At 44.1% G+C, this 20048-nt stretch overlaps 1 protein-coding gene across 4 annotated transcripts in view; it reads right to left on the reverse strand.

The window, feature by feature from the left end:
• Window positions 1-20048, reverse strand: part of FYN (FYN proto-oncogene, Src family tyrosine kinase) — a 204077-nt gene that overhangs the window by 97388 nt on the left and 86641 nt on the right. For all 4 annotated transcript variants that reach the window (XM_073675869.1, XM_073675868.1, XM_073675867.1 and 1 more), the window contains one exon: window positions 2890-2956. The gene's annotated coding sequence lies outside the window, so the exon portion shown is untranslated. The remainder of the gene's footprint in view (window positions 1-2889; window positions 2957-20048) is intronic.

Here is a 20048-nt window from a genome sequence, read left to right on the forward strand (position 1 = left end):
TCAGACAGCTCTGATGGTGGCTTATCTCCCGGAAAACAAAAGGGTTCAGTGTTTAAAGTGCCATATATAATATGCTGGTGGAAAGTTGATGTGACGCTGAGTTACACTACTCAAGGGCAAGCTGTGAGACAGGGTAGTCAGGAGGTCAGACACTAGAAGGGTTCGTAATACATAGGGGTAAGACAAGGGCGTGGTTAGATAACAGTCCAGGGTCAAATGCCAGGAGGGTATGTCAAGACAAGGGAGAAAAACAAATGGATAGTCAGAGGCCAAGTCTGGGGTCAGATACCTGAAGTCAGAGAACGTCAAAAGCAGAAGGGATAATGCATGAATAATCACAACAAGTCCGAGGTCCAGCAACAAGATCAAAAAGTCAGACACAGAGCAAGCAAACACACCTAACTAAGCTAAGCTACAACTGACAATGTGCAGCTCACAGCAAGCCAGCTAAAAAGACAAGAGACACCTGGGGAAATGCCTTCAGGCTAGAACAGACTGAGCAGCAGAGATGTCAATCAAACTGCTGACAGCCCAGCACGCCCCAGGTTTAGATTGGATGACTGGACTGCCACTCATAAAACCGACAGTTCAGCACACTCCAGATCCAATAGGGCGGCTGAGCTGTCACTCACAGCGTCCCTCGGCCACAGTCAGAGATGAAACCTTGACAGTTGGGAGGCCCCCAAACATTAGACTGCCAGCCGATCCCGGCAATATTATTGGGATTGTCTAACTTCGATCTAATGTGTATAAAGGCCTTAACACAATATAAATACATGAGGAGGCTGCATTGTATGCTAACGCTGCCCAAAGGATCCCACTGACTTTTAATGTAGTCTATTGGGTGCAGCTGTGGAGTCCAATCTTATTGTTTGGAAAGTTTCCAATTGATTCAATAAGCCACTTGCTATGCTAACATGAGGGGACAACACTGCTATGAAATATAAAAAATATATACCGTACATTCAGCTCTTATATTAAGCAAATCAATAATAATCTCAGAAAGGAAAAAGACAATTTTGGATATGGAAATGAATCCCCCCCATTACCTGTGAATGCCCTATGAATAAATAATGGTAAATGTGGTCCTCAGTAGACCCATCTTAACAGCCTCCATTTAATGTCTAAGGGGTTGATGGTAACAGCCAAGCACTGTGTTTAGCTGTCTCCATCAGTTGGTGGTGAGGCTCGGACAATGCTATATTCAAGATTCTCATCTCAGTGTTAGTGCAGTGATGAGAAAGAAAGGACTAGGGACCCCAGGGTTCCCAGAGGTGGGGCCTCCAGTAAGTGGACAATTAGCACCAGCGTAACATTCGCGGCAGCAGAGGGTACGACCGTGAACTGGGCCAATGTGGTAGCGCCTATTTAAGCTGAGGACACACATTCAGCTGAAGTGCACTGCGTAAGGTCTTGCCAGCTCGCTGCACTGCAATACACGCCGCTGGCCAATCAGAGGCCAGCAGACAGTCACTAGAGGCGCATGACAGTTCCGGCACGTTATCTGTGCCGGAACACTGAAGTCAGCTACAGAAGAGGACACTGCACATCAAGGGAAAAGAGGAAGGTGAGAAGAATTGTTTATTCTTTTTTTTTTACTTAATGTATTGGAAATGAGTGCAGAACATTATACCAGGACATTATACTAGGAAGGGGCCCAGGATGGGGAGCATTATACAAGAAAGGGCTCAAGGAAGGGGGCATTATACCAGGATAGAGATCATTATACCAGGAAGTGTCCCAGGATGGGGGACATTAGACTAGGAAGGGACCCAGGATGGGGGTCATTATACCAGAATGGGGACATTGTTACAGAAAGGGGCCAGGATGGGGGACATTATGACATTAAGAAGACCAGGACAGGGGACATTATACCAGGAAGGGGGACATTATACCAGGAAGGGGACATGAATGGGGGACATTATACCAGGAAGTGGCCCAAGACAGAGGATATTATAACAGGAAGGGCACAGGATGCAGGACATTATACCAGAAAGAGGCCTAGTATGAGAGACATTCTTACAGGATGGGGTCCATGATGGGGGCGATTATTACAGGAAACTGCCAGGATGAATGACATTATTATATGGGGGGAAAACATGCATGTCATTATAGGATGTAGAATGCTATAAGGGCCCATAAATCTGACCAACTTGCAAGTGGGGGTACGGATCCAAATTTTGCACCAGGGCCCATCAGACTTTAGTTATGCCAATGCTTAGCACCTATCCTGCAAATAGACAATAAATGTCTATTGTGGTAAAACCTTTTTAAAATGTATGTTCACCTTGGTCATCCAAAAATGCTCTTAGTTATATGTTCTGCACTGACACTTTATTTTCAAGATCTTTTTTTGCTGACATACATACTTGTGAAGCTGCAAGTTCAGGGCTCAGTGAAATATGCTCTAACTCTCTGCATATCAAGAAAAAAGTCTACAAAGATACACATGTTAAATCAATGGGCTCTTACAAATGCTGACCATACCTCCTTTTAGCATAATCAATGCTCATAGTGAACACTAGGTTAACTCTTTATTTTATCCTCCTATCCTTTTTATTTCTAGCGTCCTCATAGCTAAAGGGGTAATCCCTTTTAAAAAATTACCAGTCTTTGCTTGTTGTAAGAAACAAACCGTGCTTTACTCAATGTCTCCGGGTCCATCGCTGGACTAAACTACTGCTCCCAGACTCAACATTGGACCTGGTGACAGTGAGTAATCCGCAATTTGTTTTTTTATAACAAACTGTGCTCAGGGACTGCTATTTTTTTTAAAGAGGACAACCCCTATGAGTGAAGCTTTAGTCTAAAGCTGTAAAACTATACATATGCTGAAAAAAGCACACATAATATTAAATAGTAATCATTTTAAAAAAAGTTGTTACTTACCAATATTTCCTAAACTACTATAACTTGATTTCACCACATTTCTTCAAGTGCGACTGTAGTAAAGACCCTGGAAATAAATAGACACATTTACTTTTCATGTTGCTTGCACAACTCGTTATTTGCTTACACATGAGTAAGCAATCTTTTACGTAAGAATAAATTGAAGCAAAAGAAACTCATTCATAAATCAGAGCACATACACAGCGTGGTTCTGTGCAATCGAATTCTATTTCATTCACACTAGGAAAACACCACTAGGCTTTGAAAAAAACGGAATCATAAAGCCGCCGTGAGTAAAGTGACCTTTTTTGATGACTTTTCCTATTATTTTCCATAGGGCAAGAAATAAGGATGGCTTAACATGTGACCTCAGATCTTGACTTATTCTGATCACAATAATATTTCTCACCAGTTTTTGTATGATTTGTATATTCCAGTTTTTGTATGATACTTTACTTTAACCCCTTGCATGTCACAATACATTAAAAAAAACATTATAACAGTTGTATATGTAACTATTTAAGATTCAAAAAAACATGTTTTTGTGGTAGTTTATATTTAGGATGCCTGCTGGGATTTTCGTTTCATTTTCATGGGATTTAGTATATAGATAGAGTTAAGGCCCCCATACACATTTGACTAAAATGATCCAAATCCGCTGATTTATGATTAATTTCTCCCATAGACAATTTGTGAGTCCTATTTAAAAAAGCTCTCCAAAAAACTTTTTATTACCTAACCCTGTGTAAATGTATGCGTAGTGTAAGCGCATAAATATACTCACCGATTGTAATCTTCCTTGGCTTCCAATGCAATGCTACTCCATACCTCTTCTCGCTCATGTGGCTGCTATTCTGGCTTGCCGGATCACATTGGGCTCTATGTGTGAGCCGGAAATTGCTTTTAAAATGTAAGCCTTTAGAGTTTCGTTCTAATGCTCCATAGACGTACATTGTAAAAGCCACCAATGGAGCCCAGTGTGAGCCAGCAAGACAGAATAGAAGTCACGTTAGAAGAGGCGCGGCAAGGAAAACGATGATCGGTGAGTATATTACTGCACTTACACTAATATACATAGGTTCAGGCAGGGATGTCAAACTCAAACACACAGAGGGCCAAAATGAAAAACTTGGACAAAGTCGCGGGTCATCCAGTATACAGTATAATGGGCCCGACAGAGTCCTCCATACAGAATAATGGGCCCCACATAGTCCTCCATACAGAATAATGGTTCCCACATAGTCCTCCATACAGAATAATGGGCCCCACATAGTCCTCCATACAGAATAATGGGCCCCAAATAGTCCTCCATACAGAATAATGGTTCCCACATAGTCCTCCATACAGAATAATAGGCCCCACATAGTCCTCCATACAGAATAATGGGCTCCACATAGCCCTCTATACAGTATAATGGGCCCCACATAGTCCTTCATACAGAATAATGAACCCACATAGTCCTCCATACAGAATAATGGTTCCCACATAGTCCTCCAACAAGTATAATGGGTCCCACATAGTCCTCCATACAGAATAATGGGCCCCACATAGCCCTCCATACAGAATAATGGGCTCAACATAGCCCTCCATACAGTATAATGGGCCCCACATATTCCTCCATACAGAATGAGCCACACATAGTCCTCCATACAGAATAATGGGCCCCACATAGTCCTCCATACAGTATTATGGGCCCCACATAGTCCTCCATACAGAATAATGGGCCCCACATAGTCCTCTATACAGTATAATGGGCCCCACATAGTCCTCCATACAGAATAATGGGGCCTACATAGTCCTCCATACAGAATAATGGTTCCCACATAGTGCTCCATACAGAATAATGAACCCACATAGTCCTCCATACAGAATAATGGGTCCCACATAGTCCTCCATACAGAATAATGGGCTCAACATAGCCCTCCATACAGTAAAAATGGGCCCCACATAGTCATCCATACAGAATGCACCCAACATAGCCCTCCATACAGAATAATGGGCCCCACATAGTCCTCCATACAGAATAATGGGCCCCACATAGTCCTCCATACAGTATAATGGGCCCCACATAGTCCTCCATACAGAATGTTTCCCACATAGTCCTTCATACAGTATAATGGGCCCCACATAGTCCTCCATACAGAATAATAGTTCCCACATAGTCCTCCATACAGTATAATGGGCCCCACATAGTCCTCCATACAGAATGAGCCCCACACAGCCCTCCATACAGAATAGTGGGTCCCACATAGTCCTCCATACAGAATAATGGGCCCCACATAGTCCTCCATACAGAATAATGGGCCCCACATAGTCCTCCATACAGTATAATGGGCACTACATAGTCCTCCAAACAGAATAATGGGCCCCACATAGTCCTCCATACAGTATAATGGGCCCCACATAGTCCTCCATACAGAGTAATGGGCCCCACATAGTCCTCCACACAGAATAATGGGCCCCACATAGTCCTCCATACAGTATAATGGGCCCCACATAGTCCTCCATACAGTATAATGGGCCCCACATAGTCCTCCATACAGTATAATGGGCCCCACATAGTCCTCCATACAGAATAATGGCCCCACATAGTCCTCCATACAGAATAATGGGCCCCACATAGTCCTCCATACAGAATAATGGGCCCCACATAGTCCTCCATACAGTATAATGGGCCCCACATAGTCCTCCATACAGTATAATGGGCCCCACATAGTCCTCCATACAGAGTAATGGGCCACACAGTGGCGGTTCTCTTGTAGTGGCCATATGTAATCACCCTGCGGGCCAGACTTCGACATGTATGTGTTAAGGCAATAAAAAGTTGTGTGAGTGCTTTTTTAAGCCAACTACATTGATTCTGAATTATATATCTGCTAAAAACCATGTTCCTACCCAATGAGTAATTTAGGCCAAAAGCTTGACTCATTTTCTTCCTTCCTACTCTGACATGCGTATGGTGTTATTTATACAAGCTGAGTAGGCAGTATGGCACACGTCAACGGCAAAATCATATTGGCTAAAAGACTTATGAATAAGAGCAAATGTGCTACGAATAAACAACTTATCAACCATTTTCAAAATGGCTGCTCCTAATGAATGACTTAAGTTCCCCCCTGACCCAATCGATAGTTGTTGGGTGAACAATCGTTCAGCTGACAGTAATTACTCCTGGGTCCCCCATACACAGAAACACTTGGCTCCTCTCAGCTTATCTCCAGGAAAACAAAAGAATTTGTTGTCGCAAATCCAATCTGCCGGATCTTTCTTTCCTAAAATATCATCTGTTGGGGGTCAGTCGGTAGGCCCCCATACACATTAAACTGTTGGCTCATCTTCCCGATATAGGTGGGCTCAGCCAATGTTAGTCTATTGGGTATGGGGGCCTTTAGTTGGTATGGCTGATATACTGGAATTTGCATTCCGAGACAAAGAAATATTGTAAGTTTTCCTAATCTCGGTAAGCCCTCCTCATGGCCAAACCGGAATCTCACCTAAATTCCATAAACTGTTCAAGATGTGGTCAATACGACACTCTGCTTTTAGATTACAGTACATTGTTTTCTTCAGAAACATTTAAGTGTTGTCTCCCCTTTTTGATGTAATAGGACTACCCAAACGTTTTGTAGTTGTGGCCAGGACAATAATGGTTAGTTAATGGAGGGGCTTAGATATGACAAATTTGCTGTGGTCTTTATCAGTATGGGTGCCATTACATGCTTCAATAATGTGTAAATTTTGGCAACTTTTTTCTCTCACCATTTTATTTTCCAGTCTTGAAATATTCAAACATCATGTGCTTACATGTGGAGATTTCTCAACGAGGAAATTTTAATCATTGTCATATGCTACAGAAGTGGGGCATCTTCGAAACAAGTATTCACACTTTTAAACAATCAGAAGCAACGTTCAGTCACCTCTGAGAAATAACATTCTCAATGTTGAAGTTAATGGTGTGTATCGCATTACAATAGTATTGGGCAACATGATGGCTCGGTGGTTCGTTTCTTCAAGCTACTCCAGTTTCATTCCACACTTCAAAGACATAGTGCTAGGGAATTTTGATGGTAGCCTCCAAAGGCCACTCCGATCACAATGAATAAAAAGTATACATTCAACTCTAATTCAATGCACATACCATATGTTTCCTAATGAGTCACAAAATACCGGCCAGGAATACATAAAACATTCATTGAAAGACATAAAAAGTGTTAGTCACGGACACATCAGTGAAACGCGCGTCGGGTCATTGGTGGGTGAGACTGTATGTACATATCACTTTGACTATTTGTCCTGTTATTAGCATGCATTTGTTCATTACAATTATTACATTGTTTTCAATAGGACTATCTACATAATTAATTATGTATTAATCATTATTTATTCCTTTTTTGTATGTGTCCTGATACCTACCTGTTATTATCATTTACAATTCATTTGCACATTCCTGTCTTGCTAGATTATCTAGACACATACATTTTCTGCCTATGCACTTTAATTTTGAATTTTACATTTTGTGGTAATTTTTATATTCCAGTCCCCCTTTTAGGCTCACCCATCCCCTGTATCTGCATTTTGCTATGTTGGATATTGATTTCCCTATTTCTTGTTTTTAATTATACTTTCAATAAACATTTATATTATTTGTATTTTCATTCGTCCTTGCACTTCCTCTCTTTTTTTTTGGTTTGTACAATAATTTAGTTGCTGCTTTCAATGTCTGACAATCGTATTTAAGTGGATTTAACTGGTGTGCTGTGGACGTTTATTCAGAGGCTCATCGGACCCCCGCAACTCAGTTAAAGGGTGCCAATGGGTTACTTTGGCAATCATGGGTTAACATGGTATCTTGGTGCTTCTATGGTTTTTAATTTAACTTTATTGTATTGTTAATTTCACTATACATTGCAATACTAAAGTATTGCATTATAGTTAAAATAACAAATGATTGCAGGTTCAAGTCCCCTAAGGAGACAAAATAATAAGTAAAAAGTAATTAACATTTTTTTAAAATGTTAAAACATTAAAATACAATTTTAAATATAGAGGTAGGGCAGGGGTCCTGGGTTCAAATCTCACCAAGGATAACCTCTGCAAGGAGTTTCCTCCCACACTCCAAAGACCTACTTATAGGGGATGTAGATTGTGAGCCCCAATGGGGACAGTGCTGATAATGTCTGTAAAGTGCTGTGGAATTAATGGTGCTAAATAAATAATTGATCAAGTACCTTTTCCCAAATTCCAAATAAAGAAATTGATAAAAACATAAGAAATTAGCATATTCAATATTGCAGTGACTTTAAAAGTTCAATCTATCAAAACACAAATTTATTTAACCCATATGGCAACCACTGTAAAGAAAAACTACCGTAAAATAAAAGAATTGTAATTTTTTTAGTCACCGTGCGTCCACCCAAAAAATGCAAATCAAAAGCAATGAAACCATGTACTCCAAAATAGTACCAGTAAGAACTTCAGCTTGCCATGCAAAAAAAACCAAGCACATACACAGGTCTATTAATGAAAAATAAAAAAGTTCTGGGTTTCAATTTTTTTTTATTCTTCTATCATATTGATCTGAAAAATCATGCTGTTAGGTCATTTTTACCAAAATTAAATGTCATAAAAAGAAAACCCGAAATTACCGAATTCAGGAATTGTCAGAATTTTTTTTTTTTACCATTTCACCCCACTTGGAATTTCTGTTTCTTAGTACATTATATGGTAAATTTCTTACAAAAACAAGCCCTCCCATGTTAAGTAAAAACAAAAAAGTTATGGCTCTGGGAAGAATAGGAGGAAAAAAATAAAGCCCAAAAACTAAAAATGTTTCAGACCGGAAGTTGGAGCAATTAGGCATATAATCAAGGTAGTCAATTGAGCAGGGGCGTACACAGAAATCATGGCCCCATAGCAGAAGGTCTAATTGGGCCCACAGAAAACAAAATAGTATTTGGTTGTTGCAACTTGCAAAGTAATTTTCCTCCTATTGAAGCCCCTTAGTGTACGCATTACACTTAAGCATTAAGATGCCCCTTTCATGGCCCACGTAAAGTATGATGCCAACAAAAGCGCCCCCAAACACAGTATGATACCCTTACAGTGAATTCCTAAACAGTACCCTCCACACACACAGTAAGATGACCCTACTGTAACCCCGTTCCCCTGGAAAATATGATACCCCACCGTGATTCCAACAAATTATGATGAACCCGACACAGCCCCCCATACAGTATAATGGCCCCCACACAGTATGGTGGCCCCAAAACAACTCTCCACATTGTATAATGACCTGCACATAGTATCATGGCCCCCACTAGCCTTTCAAACAATATAATGGCCTTCACATAGCCCCCTCCAAACAGTATAATTGACCCCACATAAGCCTCCAAACAGTATAATGGACCAACACATAGCCCTCAAAATAGTATAATGGTCCCCACATAGCGTTTCAAACAGTATAATGGCCCACACACAGCCCTACACACTGTAAAATGGCCCACACATAGCCTTGCACACTGTATAAGGGCTCAAACATAGCTCTGCAAACTGTATAAGGGCACAAATATAACCCTGCACACTATATAAGGGCCACACATAACCCTGCACATTGTATAAGGGCCAACACATAGCCCTCCACACTGTATAAGGGCCCATATATGGCCCTGCACATTGTATACGAGCCCACACAAAGGCCCGCACATTGTATATGGACCTACATATAGCCTTGCACACTGTACAAGGTCCCACACATAGCCCTGCACATTGTATAAGAGCCCACACGTAGCCTGCACATTGTATATGGGCTCACACATAGCCCTGCACATTGTATAAGGGCCGACATGTAGCCTGCACATTGTATATGGGCTCACACATAGCCCTGCACATTGTATAAGGGCCGACATGTAGCCTGCACATTGTATATGGGCTCACACATAGCCCTGCACATTGTATAAGGGCCAACACATAGCCCTCCACCCTGTATAAGAGCCCCCACATAGCCCTGCACATTATATAAGATCCCACATGTAGCCTGCACATTGTATATGGGCTCACACATAGCCCTGCACATTGTATAAGGGCCAACACATAGCCCTCCACCCTGTATAAGAGCCCCCACATAGCCCTGCACATTATATAAGATCCCACACGTAGCCCCGCACATTGTATATGGGCTCACACATAGCCTTGCACATTGTATAAGGGCTAAGACATAGCCCTCCACCCTGTATAAGAGCCCCCTCATAGCCCCATAAGATCCCACACGTAGCCCTGCACACAGCATAAGGTCCCACACATAGCCCTGAACATTGTATAAGGACCCCCATTGATTAAAAAAACAAAATAAAAATAGTCACCTCTCCTCATTCCTCCGCTGCTCCTGTCGAGGCAATGAGAGTATTCTGCAGATCTTCACGACTCTCTAGAGTGGGTGCGATGTAGTGAAGTCATCATGCCTGCTGTGCTGAGACGTCAGAGCCCAGTGCGCAGTGAAAAGGATGGAGGCGGAAGTGTCAGCTGACTCTCCCACTTCCATCATTGTTTTCGATGGTATTGGCATCTAGGATGCTGATACAGTTGAAAGTGCAATACCAGGTGGGGGGCCCCATAGCGGCTGCGTGATCTGCCAATATTAGCGGTATGCCACTGGAAATGAGTAATAAAAATAGATATGGGTTCAGTGGAAGCTTAAAGGCAACCTGTCATGCCAAAAAATCTGGGGGTTAATCTGCAGTTTAACAGCGTTCTAAAGCTGTGTGGCCACTGCACTGAAAGCCCAGCTGCCTTAGGCCACGGCCCCACTATCAGTACTTGGTCAGTATTCGGTCAGTATTTTTTCTCAGGAGTGGGAACCAAAACCAGGAGTGGTGATAAATGCAGAATTGGTGACTTGTTTCTATTATACCTTTTCTCTGATTGTTCCTTGCCTGATTTTGGCTCCCGCTCCTGAGAAAAAATACTGACCGAATACTGACCAAATACTGATAGTGGGGCCGTGGCCTTAGGCTTTCAGTCACAGAGGTGTGGCTCCAGTCACTGCTCAGTGCATAGTGAGCGGCGGCTATAACCACGTCCCCGGCACTGACTGACAGCCGGCGCAGCAGTGCATCAGTGGTGAGCAGGCTGTCAGTCAGTGCCGGGGCAGTTACTGAATCTACAGTGGCTCTGGAATAGCTTTTTGTAGTGCAAGTTTCTGAAATCTTCTCTGCCATGGGAGCAGTAGGCATGCTAATGAAATAAACAGAATGGTGACCAATGTCATTTTCGGCGATCATTATGAGCTCATGAAAGATCAAAATTATATTCCGCCACACTGCTGTTATTCTAAAAGAAGAACCTGATCAGCTCTGCGCACTATAGATACTAAGGCAGGAGAGGGAATGGTCTTTATATTGTAAACTGTAATGTAGGCCACTGTGATGTAGCTACGTCCCTAACTACAGTAGCTGAATCACTAAACATGTTAAATACAAAATAAGTTGTTGACAAAAATGTGACTATGAGCCGTAGTGTATCTATTTTGACACTGGAATAATAGATTAAATACTGTGTTCCCCTGATGTTGCTCTGCCTTAGGTTGAGTCATTCAATTCCGTGTTAACAACAACCCACAATGAGTCACTCGGATTTGAAGTCAAAGCATCTTCAGTGACAAATGTGTATCCTTGGAGATGAGTGACAGCATAAAATCAAGCCAATCTTAAAGGGAATCTGTTACCCGGTGTTTGTCACCTAATCTGAGAGCAGCATAATGTAGAGACAGAGACCCTAATACGAGCAATGTGTCACTAACTGGGCTGCCTGCTGTAGTTTTGATAAAATCACGGTTTTATCGGCAGGAGATTATCACTAACTAGTCCTCCATCATATGTTGTCCTCCATATTCATGAGATATGTATAACCCCACCCCCAGCACTGATTGGCAGCTTTCTGCCTATGTACAGTATACAGAGAAAGCTGTCAATTAGTGGTGTGGGTGGGGTTGTATAAAGCTCGGTACTCAGGAAACTGGTAGATCAGCAGCAATAAAACAGTGATTTTATCAAAACTGCAGCAAGCACCCCAGTAAGTAATACATTGCTTGAATCAGGTTCTCTGCCTCTACATCATGCTGCCCTCGATGGGGTAGCAAAAACCTGCTGACATTTAGGGAATCTGCCACCAAGACAAAACTCCTTTGTTAATTTTTTAGAAGCACTGTAGAATATACAGTACCAGTCAAAAGTTTGGACACACCTATTCATGCTGTGGTTTTCCTTTTTCTTATTGGAATGTGCACACTGTAGATTCAAATAATGCCAAAGGGGTGTAAAGTAAAGCTGTCATCAGAGTAACAGGGGGGTACGTTGAAGAATCTATGATTTAACACATATTCTGGTTTGTTTCACATGTGTTTCTTTACTCCTTGTTTTGTTATGTGTTCCTTCATGGTTTTGCTGCCTCCAGTCTGAATCTACTATGTGCAGATTCTAATAAGAACAAGAAAAACCTCTTACATGAACAGGTGTATACAAACGTTTGACTGATAATGCACATCAATAATTGCACCTGCTGAACTGTGCCTCAACGTCTCATTCAAGCCACTAATTTAAAGCATACCCTATATGTAAAATGGTGTGAAGAGTCATCGCAACGTGGTTCTTCCTGCTAATCAGGTCTACAGGTGCGTTATTGTCATATAAAGTGCACCGTAAACTGGTGGCCAGAACAAGGATTCAGTGCCCTCGGCACAACGGTTCTTTCCCCCTACATCTGGGATCAGGGGAGTATCAGGAGACCCTACAGAAACGATGGTCATCTGATTCTGATCTTCTGATGGAGCTCCTGTATGTAGATAAACAAGACTGGGCATTTTCTTCACAATGTGAAATGCTGTGTTCAGTAGAGCACTAGATATTAAATGACACTCATGGGTCAAATAATAAAGTGCAGAACAATCTGAACAATCTACGGCCATGTTCACATCAGCATCTGGACATTTAGTTTATAACGAAATAATGGAGCCATTGCTTTACCGATACAAACGTAACCAGAAGGTACACTCTTTGATCATTCTGCATTCTAAACTAGTATGAAGAAGGGGTTACACATCTGAAAAACCACTGAAACAATGAATGATTTCATTAACTAAAGGCATAATCTATGTATACATACATTGTTATGGTTTCCACTTGAAATAGGGGCTTATTGTCACCTTATACTTACCTATTTCTACTGGTGATCGCTCCTTCACCCCAATCTGAGGAAGATTCCACAGCAGGATGCCCTACGGTGACAAGCGTAGAGAAAGACTCTTCTCATTGGGACCTCCTTGATTTGTTTTTTGGGGTCTTTAAACATGTTACACCAGGTGCCGTCCTCTTTCTGTTTTTTTTTTTTCCCCCAGTACGTGAATATTATGGGTTCCATTTGGGTTCTGTTATGTGTAAAGTTTATGGAAACAAAAAATTAAAAAGTTCTGCACATTTTCTTCTATTCTGACAGCTGACACATAATGGAACCCATACAAACTCTATAACAATCCATGAGGTCCCTCTACTTCCAATTGCATCAGTTAAAGGGGTTGTCCAGTCAAAAGTGATAAGTTTGCAGTCACTGTCTGACTTATGCTACGTCTAATAGGTGGCGCTAGAGTTCTAGTCCACTTCCTCTCTGAAGAGACAATTTGCATATTTAATTTCCCAGAGGAGCATGGATGTCTTATAAGCCTCCTCACTCTGACATGCCAGGCTTAGCATGTCACTCTCGACAAGGAGAAATGTTACCCCTTACACATACATTTACATAATAACCAATTGGTCCTTCTGCTTCAGTTTGCATCAGTTATGCAACGGTTCCATTTTTGGACATTAATTCTGTTCTTGAAAAATGAAAAGACAAAATGTCCAGATGCTAGTGTGAACTTATCCCGAGGTTATTTAGTGGCTTCCGTTTACAACAGAAGCTGCCATACTATGTCTGTCCATCATAGGATACATAACTCTACAGAAGAGACCTCACTAAGTTATATTGGGGTCCGTCAGGTCATTACAGGGAGGCTAACGCTGAATGTTGTACGCTATTGTTTCTGGCAGATCTGAGGATGCAGGCTCCAATCACAGCCACGGACGGCAGCGTGAGAACAGCGTAAATACAAGGTAAAAGAAATAAAATGTGTAAGCAGACACAAAAACATGTGCACGTCTCCAGACATGGTTGAAAGACAGGAACATATGGACACTATGTTTAGCTTATTTTTTTTGTTACATGCATTGAGGAGGAAGTTCTGTTTGACAGCAGAAAGGGTTAATGGCGCTCGGTAGATGTGAAGATGCCGCCCTGCTGTGGGTGAAGGAGACCTCTGCCGCATCCAGCCCCTGTGGACCTCAGAGATGGGATTGGAGGCAGTGAGATTTCTGCAGTCACATCTGGATGAGGAGGAGCGTGCTTTACACTTGGGTGAAATATGGAGATGCTTGATTTCCTACAACCTAACATCCAATGAGTCAGACCCGGAGGGCGGCAGAGAAATGGATTTACATGAAGCATACTTCACATCTGAAATAGGAGGAAACCTAAAAACGGGCAGAATTTCCAGCCTTCAATGTAGCAATCATTTCTTGTAAATTATTATAACCGATCCAGAGACTGGATCTACAGCATCTGCTCCATGGAGCTGGACGCCAGATATTGTGATATGTGACTTCTATGTGACCCATACACATATAATAAATGATATGTGAATACCACATGATTAGTGACCAGGTCAGGTTATAGCATTACCCTGCATAGAAGAACGCACGGCTTAGAAATGCATAGTTATGAATCAGTATATCATTTTCTTATGTTTATCTTCACGGCTCTGATCTCTCCATGTCGGATTGTCGAAGGAGGACAGTGATCACAAGAGAAATTGCACCGGATCCAACCAGTGACGCCCATTGGACAGGACCGCCTCATAGGTGAGTATAATAAAAGCTCTTTTTCTTATCTTGCAGGCCGGATCGGGGACATATACAGTATATTCGGCATATTAGACTGCTGTATATCAGGTGGTGGCCTTACCTCATATGGGACAAAGCTGGTGACAGGTTCCCTTTAAGCAAAAAAAAAAATTGTTAACCCACTCTATGATATCCTCTATCCAGTTGTGAAAAAGGCAGCAACTAATCCTTATTTCATCCTTGCTTTCAATTGTGAATACCCCTTAAATTCGAAATATTGGTAGAATTATGTACTGTAAGGCAGCGCTAGTCATCATAATGGGGGATACTCGCTGCACCGGGTCAATTAAGGCACATAAGCAATGTCCTTCCGATAATTCACAATGCAGTTTATTATTTCGTCATAAACCGCTAATCACACAGTCCATCTTAGTATACGCCCGGCATGTTTACACCTATCACCTCCGGGAGCTTCTCAAGTGGCAGACCGGCATATTACACACATCACAATTCGGGAGCCTTTCCAGCGACAGATACGTCCACTTGGCTCCCGTTATAGCCCTCGGCTAGGCAACAACATAAATGTCCATATAACGCAGCGTTTTACCTTTAGCGGGTTTGGCTGCTACAGTCCGTTTATTCCGCCACCACTGTGGCTTTGCGGCTTTCCCAGGTGGGGGTCTCTAGCCGTAATCCCCTCGTAGGCTACTGGTATGTCTTCCACACTTGACATCCAGCCTGCGCCTTTCAGGGTTCTGCACCAAGCCGGCTCTCCCTCAAAGGCCACTGACATCCACGGACCGGATCCAGGCTCGGCCTTTCAGGCTGCCAGGCTTCACTCTCGGCCTCCCTAGGCCTCTCACAAACGGTGTCCCACACACACGGAGCACAGGCCTCACACCGAACACACCTGTCTCAAATTACCAGGGTTTATATATCCTGTGCACACACACACACACACACATACTGACAGGACCTTGCTGATGTCACAGTCATGTGATCAGTCAGCTGTGTGTATAGGTCCTGTGTGCTGTCCCAGTCATGTGTACAGACCTTTACTGTGCATACAGGACCTGTGTGATGTCACAGTCATGTGACCAGTCACCTGAGGGGGAAGGTATATGGTCAGGTAAAACACATCCTAGACCATTACCGTAATGCCAGCAAGTCGCTGCATTACATATCCCCCCCTCTGTTCAAACTTGTGGGGTTGAACACATAATATACACAATCACCTCATATCCCACAGCTCATACCGAGACCATGTACTTGTCAATTGCGCTGTTCAGCCCCTGGAATATTAGTCAATGACATTAGCCCATTCCTTAGGGACCTACCATTTGTCACTGTCACTGACTTCGTCGGGTCACCTTTCCGGGTCGTAACCTTGTCAGAGCTCTCCCGCTCCCAGCGGTCAGTTATAACCTTGTCAGGTCTCCCCCGCTCCCAGCGGTCAGTCATAATCTTGTCAGACCTCCCCCGCTCCCAGCGGTCAGTCATACAGCGGTGTGACTCACATGCCCTGGTATCTAAGGTCCGGTTCGACTCCGTACTGTCCCGTCCTCTATGGGGTTGTTTGTATGGGCTGCTCAAACCTGAGTTACTGGAGGTCTCACTACCTCTAAACCCACGCCCACTACTCTCAGGACATCTTGAAAGGTCCCTAACTCCAGCTGTAGCTGTTCTGTTATTTAGGGGGCCCTTTCTCTGTCGGGTCTCACTATTTCTAGACGGCTTCCATCTTCTGCTGCTCAGATGATGCTGTCTATCTACTCGCAGTCTAGCGAGATTCAATTGTTCTACCTCCTGCAGGTAGGTCACTCAGTACTCAATCAGCATGCGTATATATTCTAGGCTTTCTTCTGTTCCTACAGCGGAGAAGGGCACCATGCAGTCTTCGTCTGGTATCCAGTACTGATGATCACGTGGACTGCTTACTTTCACCACACCAGACTTCTTGACCATCATCTGCATGGCTCGACCGCTTCTCCCAATGAGCTTTCTCACCAGAACATGAGGTACCCGGATGACCTCTTCACGCATACTGTGAGCTTTCCTCATCAGCTCCAGTTGTCTAACGGCTTGTTCCGTCTTCAACCGGAGAAACCGCTTCGTGCGAATACATAGCCAATGCATATCACTTAGGATCGCCACCCTCTTCACTGTGACTTCGGTCATGGACAGAATCACCAGCTTTTAGCTTCGGAGGTCAAGTACACCTTACAGGCTCCCACAGCCTTCTTAAACTCTTCATGCACAGACTCACTGGTGCATTCTTCCCTCAAATCCTCGGGTACATCTACGAGGCATTTGTACCAAGACGTTTCGGCCTCACCAGTAGTTTCCAGACGATCAACCAGCTCAGGGTTCAGGGACAACTGACTTTCAGCTTCTTCCCCCTGGATGCTTACCCTGAGCTGACTTACAGCTACAAATTCACGAATTTTCGTCTTGACCACTTCCACTTCATATTTGTCTTCTGTTACCATGCTCTTAGCTCTCCTCAGGTCCACCTTCTCATGGTATAAGGGAGTGAGTGCAACGTGTTTGCCCTTTTCCTTCTCCGAGGAGGCCTCGTTCACCGAGTGATACTTTGTCAGGCGACTTTTGAGCCCGGAAACCTCTTCCTCTAGTTCCGTCACTCGCCTCTCAGCGGCCCGTCTCTGAAGCTCTTCCTGCTTCAACTGCTCTTTTAACAGTAGAGTTCTCTCAGACCTCTCTTGCTTCAAATGGGCCTGAAGCAATTCCTTGAGCTCCCTGATCTCGGCTCTTACTTCTACTGCATCATCCAAGCTCTCATCACTCGAGGAGGTATCTGCTTCATACCTCCCCTCACCAGCGGCCAACTCCTGGCCCTGGTCTGTGGCTTCTCCGATGGACTCCTCCATCTTTTTCCGCTCAGCTTCCATCTTGCTAACTGTTTCTTTAAGGCACGTCTCCGCCCTCTGGAGAGTTTCACAGGACATCTGTAGCTCCTTCACCTGAGCTTCCAGACCAAGGGTCTTTCCACGGAGATCATCATTCTCCTCACGGGTCTCTTGCAGAGTGGTCTCACCCACTTGGCGCACTTGCTCTGCACCCGCCTTATCCTCCTCTAGTTTTTCTTTTACCTTGAGGAGATCCTCATAATCTCTCTTAAGTTGTTGCAATTCCATACCGAACTTTTCATCACACTCCTTCTTGGAGTCACACAGCTCCTGGTTGAACTGTTCGCGCAATCGTTCTAGGTTTTGTTCACGCCCAGCAACTTCATGCTGCAGCGCCTCTTTGAGGGCAGACAGCTCTAACTGTACCAGGGAGAAGCGATCTTTCACCTCGCATAACTCATCTTCATACACCGCTTTGTCAATCTGTAATTGAAAAACCTCCTCCTTGATTTTACGGCGGTCCTCCTTAATTCCGTTGAACATTTCCTTCCAATGGTTAATTTCCGCGTTGCTTCCCTCTATGTCTCGCTGCCAGTTCCTCATAACCTGGTGTATTTTCTGCTGCTCAGACTCCAGGTTCAGCTGGTCTGAGGACACGTTCCCCAGGTTCTCACATAACTGCTGCACGTCAATCTGACACTGCGGCCTGATAGGCTCCAGCTCTTGGTCATGACTGGCCGCCTCCCCTTTCAGGGCTGTCGGATCCTGATCCGTCAGTCTCAGTACCGTACCGGAGGTTTCTACTGGCAACGTCATCTCCTCTTCTACCTCTAAAGGAGGATCCACACTTGAAGCATAGGCACACAGTACTATATTCTCTTTATTTTCATTTTCAGGGAGTACTACCGGAGCAACCTTTTTGTGGCCCTTGCGCCGTCGACGACGAGAGGGGGACTCTCTCCCCTCGTCTAGCCCCTCCTGACCGAACTCACTTTTTACTTTCATAGTGTCACAGTCAGCTACGGGGTCTGTGTCACTCCCCATGGTGTTGTGGACTAACAGGTCACCTCCCACTTTGACGTCACCCCCTTCTACTGGAGTTACCCCGGTATCAACGGTCACATTGTCATTTTTAGGAGGTACCAACCCACAACCAGTAACAATTTCCAGTTTTCTGCAGTCCACACTCTTGTGAAAATCCGCCCCTTTTTAGACTCCCCCCCTTTTTAACAACCACACCGGCAGGGTAATTTTTACACAAAAAATCAGCAGTAGTCTTAGGACTCAGTTCACAGCATCTCTTACCACCTCCCCGGGCACTCTGGGACAACACTGGCGCCCCCGGAGAGTCCATAGAATGGTCCACTGCCGCCATTCCATATGGTGCCCACAGCTCCTGCGGTTCCTGCACCATGTCCAGTAAAAGTTTCCCAAATACCTGCTCCGGTCCCAACCAGCCCTTCAACCGCTCAATAGCTCCAGACTGCTGCTTTGCTCACAGCCATCGCGGTACGCTGTTCACACTAGAACTTCACCGCTCTCCCAGAAAAAATATTCGTGGCCCCGCCGAGCCACCGCAAACCAGATTTGAGTGCGACGATAATCTTCGCAACCCCGCCGAGTTGCAGCCAGATGCTTTTAATTTCGTGAGCCCCGCCGAGCCACAGCAAACCAGGTTTGAGTGCGACGCCAATCTTCGCAACCCCGCCGAGTTGCAGCAAACAACCGGATTTGAGTGCGACGACAATCTTCGCAACCCCGCCGAGTTGCAGCAAGATGCTTTATCCACACTCGTCGTCCTGTGCCGTTGCCCCTAGCAACCGGATTGTCGTTGCCGCTAGCAACCGGGCTGTCGTTGCCCGCATTCTCGAACCACATGTAAGGCAGCGCTAGTCATCATAATGGGGGATACTCGCTGCACCGGGTCAATTAATGCACATAAGCAATGTCCTTAAGATAATTCACAATGCAGTTTATTATTTCGTCCTAAACCGCTAATCACGCAGTCCATATTAGTATAATGCCCAACATGTTTACACCTATCACCTCCGGGAGCTTCTCAAGTGGCAGACCGGCATATTACACACATCACAATTCGGGAGCCTTTCCAGAGACAGATACGTCCACTTGGCTCCCGTTATAGCCCTCGGCTAGGCAACAACATAAATGTCCATATAACGCAGTGTTTTACCTTTAGCGGGTTTGGCTGCTACAGTCCGTTTATTCCGCCACCACTGTGGCTTTGCGGCTTTCCCAGGTGGGGGTCTCTAGCCGTCGTCCCCTCGTAGGCTACTGGTATGTCTTCCACACTTGACATCCAGCCTGCGCCTTTCAGAGTTCTGCACCAAGCCGGCTCTCCCTCAAAGGC

Source organism: Phyllobates terribilis, unplaced genomic scaffold, assembly GCF_046119375.1.
Source record: "Phyllobates terribilis strain yellow unplaced genomic scaffold, ASM4611937v1 Scaffold_3__8_contigs__length_932513732, whole genome shotgun sequence".
NCBI lineage: Eukaryota > Metazoa > Chordata > Amphibia > Anura > Dendrobatidae > Phyllobates > Phyllobates terribilis.